Raw genomic sequence first — 8,545 nt, 5'->3', positions numbered from 1 at the left:
TATTGATAACAAAAAATAAGTGGAAAATGAACACAGTTTTATTTCAGTAGTGATTCAACAGCAACAAAATCCTATATAATGTGAGTTTTCAGATTGATATGGAAAGTACTTTTCTTAGTTATTTTTCTGTTGCAGTTATATCATACCATGACAAAGGGAACTTATGAAAGAAAGAACTGAGTTTGGGGGCTCAGGGTCCATTGTTATTTAAGCCACCTCAGTACTGAAGCACAAGGCTCAGCAGCCCATGTCTTTATGAAGGCTTTCTCTCTGTGACCTACAGATATAGAAGATTGTTGTTTCTACACAACTTTTAAAGTCGATCATTAACAATTATTAGAACTTTGAAAATCCAAGACTCCATTTAAATTTCAGTTGTAGCTTTGTGACATGAAAACCATCTTGTTTACTGTTTCGCCCCACCTCTATATGTGTTCTTTCTTCAAGTGAAAGGATTTAATCTATTTCTTGAGAACCTCCTATACAAACAGGAAGTATGTGGTCTTAGTGATGTTTGGGGTAGAGTCTAGCATCATTTTAAGTTTTAGGCATGAGTAGGAGCACAGGCTTTGGAGTCAACACACTTGACTAAAGTTCTGGGTTTGTCATAGCTTAGGTCTGTAACCTTGTAAAGTTTACTTTGCTGAGTCTTAGTTTTCTTTAGCTAAACTGAAAGCAGGGTCCACTTATTTGCATAGGTATTAAAGGACAGGATGACGTAATGGCTGCAGGGCATGTAGCGCAATTGACAAAGTTAGCGCATCTCTGGCTTTGTCCCAGATAGAGAAATCTAGTCTACGTCTTTTTGAAGTTAATGAATGACTCATAAAAATCCTGTTTTTCCAGAGAGAAAATTATTTCTTAAAGATAAAAGAAGAAATAAAACTTAAGGAAAATACCTCCTAAACATATTGGAAAAGACCTTTGGTTTATTCTTATATAGTCATTTGGTTATACTTTGTCCAATCACCTTTGAATATGGCTGAATTTGTGAGTGGAAGCTACTGCTATCATGCTACCAAAGAGATGCCACGAGATTATGAGCTAACTGCTTTTTTTTAAATAAAAAAAATGTATCTACTTAGAAGCATTCAGAATGTCAACAAAACAGCTGCAATTTTTTTTTTTGCAATTACAGAGTGGTATTCAGTTAACAGAACAACAATTATCTTCGTATAAGCTGCATCAGAGACAACTGAAGATGGAAAAAAAATTAAAAAAAAACAAAAAAAAACTACCGTCCCCATATATAACTAATTTGTGCTGTGCACCAACAAGAACCTGCTTTAAATTTCCATGCCAATTTACAACCCCAGACTGTACCAGGCAAGGTTAGTGGCTATTGAAAATACCACTAGGACAGGGCTATCTAAAGACACATTCGGTAGTGTGTTAACTATACAAAAAAAGACACTGTACAGTTTAAAAACAAATCTTACACAGCCTTACATTTCAATTTTTTTCTTTAAAAGGAGTGAGTTGTGTACAGGGGGGTTAAATACTTTATAGACAAGAAAAAAAACTGCGCTAGAACCAACTTATTCATCATCATCATCTTCTTCCTCATCTTCTTCATTTTCCTCTTCCTCCTCCTCCTCTTCATCCTCTTCGTCTTCCTCATCATCTTTCTCTTCATTCTTTTTCTTGCTCTTTTCTGCCTTGACCACCCCCTTTTTTGCTGCATCGGGTTTTCCTTTAGCTCTGTAAGCAGCAATATCCTTTTCGTACTTCTCCTTCAGCTTGGCAGCCTTCTTTCCGACGGGCTGCTTGTCATCTGCAGCAGTGTTCTTCCACATCTCTCCCAGTTTCTCTGCAACATCACCAATGGGTAAGCCAGGGTGTTCTCCTTTGATTTTGGGGCGATACTCGGAACAGAACAAGAAGAAGGCCGAAGGAGGCCTCTTGGGTGCATTGGGGTCCTTGAACTTCTTTTTGGTCTCCCCTTTGGGGGGATGTAGGTTTTCATTTCTCTTTCATAATGAGCCTTGTCAGCCTTGGCCATGTCTTCAAATTTCCCCTTTTCTTTAGCAGACATGGTCTTCCACCTTTCTGAGCACTTCTTGGAGAACTCTGAGAAGTTGACAGAAGCATCCGGATACTTCTTCTTGTGTTCCTCCCGGCAGGTTTGCACAAAGAATGCATACAAGGACATTTTGCCTCTCGGCTTCTTAGGATCTCCTTTGCCCATGTTTAGTTGATTTTCAACCGCGAGGCACAGAGTCACCCAGTGCCCGTCCGGCTCTCGCTTGCCCCGGCGCTGTCTCTATGGAGCTCAATGTACTGCCCTAGCTGCTTTTTTTAATGCAAATGTGATTGATTGACTTTCTTTAAGCCACATTACTAAAATAAGCATGTTTATCTGACTTCGTACTAAGGGAGCACCCCAATATCTATGTGCCTCTGGTGCTCAGTTATAGCCAAGAATTTATTTATTGTATTTATTTATTATTGTATTCATTTGTACATTTCCATTGTTGTATATAGTAAGAAGACAAGAAACAACCTAATATCCTCACAGTGAAAGCACTAGTCAGAGGCCAGTGCCCTCTCTTGGTTCCTGTGTGCATTCATATGTTCAGGGATGAGGATTCAGGGACAGGAACAAGCAGGATGTGCCTTGGAAACCTGTTGCCGTGTTGATTAGCATTGTATTTTTACCATGGCAACTATGGGCAAATAACCACCCTCAAATCCTATTCAGATGGATCTCTGTTGTTTAAGAGTGAGCCCATCTTTAATCCCAGCACTCAGGAAGCAGAGGCAGGTGGATCTCTGTGAGTTCAAGGCCAGCCTGGTCTACAAGAACTAGTTCCGGGACAGCCAGGACTATTATTACACAGAGAAATCCTGCCTGTCTTGAAAAAAAAAAAAAAAAAACCAAAAACAGGATAGTTTAAAGATCAAAATATGTAATTTTCTAACTTAAAAATTTAGTTTTATCATGGAAATTAATATTTTGACCCACTTATTTATTAGCTAACATTGAAAAATATAAAACTTTTTATGACTAATAGAAGCTACATAGTTTAGGCAATGTGAGTTGCCAAAATTTACCAGTAATGAGCATGGAAATAATTATTTAAGTATTTTTTTCAAATCTGAACATCATGGAAATTTTTGAGATTTTAGTTAAAATACAAAATATTTAAACAAAATTCAAAATAATAAATACCAAGTAGATTTCTGCTTTGAATTTAGCTAATAAGCATTTGACATCTGTCAATGAAGGCAAGTGGTCTCTGATGTATGCTAAATAAAGTGGGCTTAATTTCCCTAGAGACCTTTATCATAAGATTTTTCAGGCTTTGGCATAAAGGAGTGTGAGTGTAGACGCTGGCAGATTCAGAACTGGAGACTAGGTGAGAGTCGGGGCAAGCCCTGGTGGTTAGGCAGAATACTCATCAGCAGACCCACGGCTTCCCAGTGCACAGAGAATGGTCCTGTGTCAGCCACAGGGAATAATTACCTTTGGCTTAGCACAGCGGGCGTCACAACAGATTGTAACAGGGGGTACTGAGAAGGGCCCAAGGGGATTATTTCATAGGAATCCAAGTAAAATGACAAAAGATATGAGACTGCTAATAGGCAGGAAAACATACCCCATAATATGACAGGCTGGTAAATTAACTGATACTGGGTGTTAGCTGATGTTGTAATTGGTAGACAAGAAGAAATTTAAAAGCATGACAGTGGAATTCTATATTTTAACAATATTTAAAATGAATCAAACCCACACATGAGTTATGACATGTGATCTAAAAGTTTAAACATATACCAAGTAAAATTAACAGACTAGAAATAATGAAAGAAAAAAAATCAGTCAAATTGAAAGCATAGTCATATAATTTTCTAAAACTGAAACCAGAAAGTCTGAAAGTCATAGAGACTGAGAAAATATTAGAGAGTTGTAGGGAAAATGAAAAGGGTTGGTATGTGTGTGTAATTGAGGTTCAGCAATATCTGTAAAAGAGTGTGAATGGAAAAATATTGGGAAAAAAATTCCAAGCTTCCTGTAAAACCACAAATCAACCAGTAATCTACAACCTGAAATATAAAGGCACTAAATAAGACTGTCATGATAAAATTCTTCAAAGTTTGTTACAAGGAGAAAAACTTAACAGCCACAAATACAGAAACAAAGATTTTATATAAGAATTAAGGGCAATTTCTTTTTAGAAATAATATTAACACAGAGACAGTATAGTTACATGTTTAAAACTGAAGGAGAAAAATGTTGGCCATTATGATGGTCACTATTATGACCGTTATTATGGTCAACATAATAGTTTAAAGGTATTGCTTTCTCATGAAGGTGAAATAAAGATATTTCAAACACATAAGCGAAGGGAGGTCTTGCCAGCAGTGGGAAGACTGAAATCTTTCAGGCAGAAGGGATGCTACCAGATGGGAATGTTAACGTGTACACAAGCAGCACCAGAAAAACTAATCAGAAGGCAAATGTGGAGGAAGTTTTATTATCTATGTATGTTTTAAAGATAACTATGTCCAAGCAAAGGTTATAGCAATGAAATGTGAGACTTGTGTGGTCTGTAAATATAAGGTGTCTGCTCATAATGACAGCAGTCAGAAGGAAAACTATTAACTAGACTGTGCTGCCTGGGAAGTCCTGTCCTGTCAGCCGGTGCTCATCACCAGCACCGGTGTGACCCTCTGAGCAGTTTAGTCAATAAGAGCCTGGTGCATCTCAACAAAGAGACAGCTGTGCAGCTGTGAAGTTGACTTAGTATTCAAACATCCGTGTAACTTACTACATTAGCAAACAAGAGTAGAAAATAATGATAATCTTGACATAGAAATAGAATTTGACAAATTTCAATCACTATTACCAGAACACATTCCTAGTACAGCAAGGATAGAAGAAAATGATCTTGGTTCTTTACAGAGGGAAATGTGTTGGGTTAGTTTCTTGTGTCTGCAGATTTGAACATGTCTGAGACCTCCCTTCTTGGTTTTGGCTGGTCACCATCTTCCCGTATCATCAAATGGCCTTTTCCCTAAGTGTGTGTGCCATGACCAGGATTTTCCCTTCTTCTTAAAAAGACAATGTTCTGAGACATTGATGTTCTCTTCACCTAAGAACTGAAATTTGTTGGGCATCTAATTCTCTTATATTTAAGAAACATGGAGACCAAGAGTTTCTAGCTAAGTGGCTGAGCCCTTGTCTGGCATCCACAATGTTTGTTTGGTTGAAGTAAACATCCATGAGCTAATGTCAAGGTTGACAAATGGTGCCTAGGAAAGATGGGAAAGAAAGTCTAGTGTAAAAACGGAAAAACAACGGGGAGCGCATTTGGAGAACAGAAGGTGCACATAGATTAGAGAGTTGCACCAGGCAGTGAGTTTAAAGAAAATGAGTAGGAAGCAGGCAGGATTTAGGATTCCCTCTGCACAGGCCCTTGAGTCCTACTCACAGAGCTAACCATACTCTGTGTTCCCCTCAGACTCACTCTCTTCTGTTAGAAACACTTGTCACATTTTATTACATTATGCATATAGCTGCTTTCCATTATAGACCGCCTACTACAAGAAAGAACTACAGCTGGCTGGTTAGTACCAATGTCCTCCCGTTTAAAATGGGAGAATCTAGAAAACACGATGATTAGTGTAGGCAGGTGGAATTAACTGGCCCTATCAAAACTAAGTAGGCTTGGGACAGGCAAGAGAGTAGAGACGTTGAAGAATGGATTCGGAGAAAAGTAAGTTTCCACTCTTAAATGGGAAAGGGGTAAAATGTATATCAAGGAATAATAAGAATTGAGACAAACAGAAAACTCAATATTTATTATTAGATTTTATTTAGCAGCAATCAGGGACACCTTTATGTCTATTCTCTCCATTGGCACGGTAGAGCTGTCATCCACCAGCAGAACAGAGTTTTACTTTATTTTAAATGAACGGAATACTGAGCACTGTAGCAGACTTTCTCAGACTGCCAGCCCCCAACACAGAGACTTATTAGTTATGAATGCTTAGCCTAAGTTTAGGCTTGTTTCTGGCTAGTTTTGTTTAACTTAAATTAAGCTGTTTCTCTTCATCCACATCTTGCCTCTGGCTTTTTATCTTTCTTTCATTCTGTGTGTCCTGCTTCCTTGTTTATTCCATGTCTGTCTGTCTGGCCCTGGGTGTCTCCCCCTCTTTCTCTCTTGTTCTCTCTTGTCTCTCAAGCCTAGACTCCTTTTCCTACTTCTCTCTGCCTGCCAGCTCTGCCTATCTCTTTACTGCCTAGATATTGGCCATTCAGCTTTTTATTAAACCAATCAGGTGCCTTAGGCAGGCAAGGAAAAACAAACGCAATACAACTTTACATAGTTAAGCAAATGCAGCATAAATAAATGTAGCACACATTTATGTAGTTAAAGTAATATTCTGCAACAAAGAAGTAACAGATCTTCACATGGTTGAAGTAATATTCTACAACAATTCATCCTTGTAGGTGGTTATATTTTCTGCCCTTTGTTATGATGTACATATGTTATAACAATATAGCGATAGGAATAGCAATGGTCAATATGACACTTGACATTATTTTCAGTTACCATAAGCCATGAATTTAGAAAAATTGAGAATCAATAAAATTTCAGCAGTTTGAGATGAGGCTTGTATCTGGTTCAACCATGCAGACAACATCATGTCATATTAGGAAGACTTAAACTGTTATTGTTGGTCTTAAAATAGGCACACCAGATTCTGAATTCCCCTTTGACTCTAAACCATGTGTAATGATCTATTAACATGTTAATTATCCTACAGGCCCCTCTTTTATTATTTATTAAATTGAGATAAAATCATATAATGTGACATTATTCATAGATAAGTTTTCTGTTCATGCACAAGGTATGGAACATGGTGTCATGCTAGTGGTACACAGTCACCTTTGGTATTCTGTGTGCTCATCTTGCCCAACACAGTGCTCTAAAGGGAACAAGTGTTTAGGTACAGAAAGAGTCAACACATGGGAAACTAAGTACCTTTTAATAATTGCTTCTTTGACTTTGCAGTGTTCAACTGAATTGTTCTCAAAGGGCAGCTATGAAAATAATCTTTATTCTGGTACCTCTTATTGTGTTGTAGAAAACACAGAACTCAGAGCCCATCTGTTCTTAGATTATATAGTCTTAAGGTTCTGTGAACTGCTAATGCATGAAGATTATGTTTTATTTTTCTTAATTTCATTTCAATATTTAAATCAACTATCTGGGGCAGGTCTATTGACATGTCATGTAAGCTTTTGAAGTATTTTGAGATCATCTTTGCTGAAGGTGGAGGCAGCTCATTTTTATCTTACTAATTTTCTTTCACACAGTGAGAAGTAATTCTCAATACTCAGAGAGCAAATTGAAAGAGCTTTGATGGGTCACAAAATTGTACTGCTGTTCTTATAACTTAGGAAGACAGATCCAAATCTAAAAAAACTTGAAGATAGCACACCCTATGAGTGGAATTTGGAGTGTTAAAACTATGTTCTGGAAGCAGGGGCAGTTTTAAACAATAACCTTCAGTGATTTGATTGCTTCTAAGAAAAATGTTAGGAAGATACACTTAATCAGCATTCCAGTTACAATTTCACAGAATCTGCAAACTAAATATACATTCTCAGTTAAAATTTGTGTGGTTATATTTTTATAGCAAACTGTTCAGGTTGAGTGTAAAGAAAACATCAGATTTCTACAAAGTTCTACCCTTCAGAGTCCAAGATTGAGAGGATTGATGTTGTTGCAGGTACATTTATAGAGTCGGTGAAAGAGAGGCTAGTGTGCTTAAAAATGAAAACAAATTGTCACAGGGATTCTGGGAATGGAGGTGGAGTTATACAGACTTTTACTTCTGAGGATTTTTTTAACGGCCAAGTCTTACCCAGTTTTCAGGACCTAGAAGGTGTTCAGTGAGGTTCTGTGGAATTTAAAAGGTTAAATTTATGAAATATGTTTTTCATATTTGGAAGTTACACACAGAAGCTGAAGTCTAGGAAAATCTAAACATGCTCTAAGAACAAGCCATCATGATTTAGAAACTGCTGTGTACTGTGTTCTAGCAGCGTGAGTTTGTTGCTAATTTGGGGGGGGGACACTCCTGTCTTCTAGATTATTAAGAAAGAATGTACAGTGAGTGATGGAGGAGGGTCATTTGTCTATGTATTACTTTCATTGGTTAATAAAGAAACTGCCTTGGCCCTTTGATAGGACAGAAAATTAGGTAGGTGGAGTAAACAGAACAGAATGCTGGGAAGAAGGGAAGTGAGGCAGACGCTATAGCTCTCCTCTCTGAGATGGACGCAGGTTAAAAACTTCTCGGTAAGCCACCACCTCGTGGTGCTACACAGATTAATAGAAATGGGTTAATCAATATTTGAGAGTTAGCCAATAAGAGGCTAGAACTAATGGGCCAAGCAGTGTTTAAATGAATATAATTTGTGTGTTGTTATTTTGGGTATAAAGCTAGCCGTACAGGAGCTGGGCAGGAACGCAGCCCACCATTCCATCTACAAGTGAGTTTATAGTTTATACTTTAAATGCTGGCACTTGCT

General features: G+C 37.7%; 1 protein-coding gene and 1 pseudogene across 1 annotated transcript in view; one reads left to right on the top strand and one right to left on the bottom strand.

Moving 5' to 3' along the window:
- Adgrv1 (adhesion G protein-coupled receptor V1) overlaps nt 1–8,545 on the top strand; it is a 530,822-nt gene that overhangs the window by 333,234 nt on the left and 189,043 nt on the right. The window lies entirely within an intron of this gene.
- Nucleotides 1,255–2,188, bottom strand: LOC126507753 (high mobility group protein B1-like; annotated as a pseudogene).

This window comes from Alexandromys fortis, unplaced genomic scaffold (genome assembly GCF_014885135.2).
Source record: "Alexandromys fortis isolate MF-2015 unplaced genomic scaffold, M_Fortis_MF-2015_v1.1 scaffold_47, whole genome shotgun sequence".
NCBI classification, from domain to species: Eukaryota; Metazoa; Chordata; class Mammalia; order Rodentia; family Cricetidae; genus Alexandromys; species Alexandromys fortis.
This window is presented reverse-complemented; position numbering and strand designations above follow the sequence as displayed.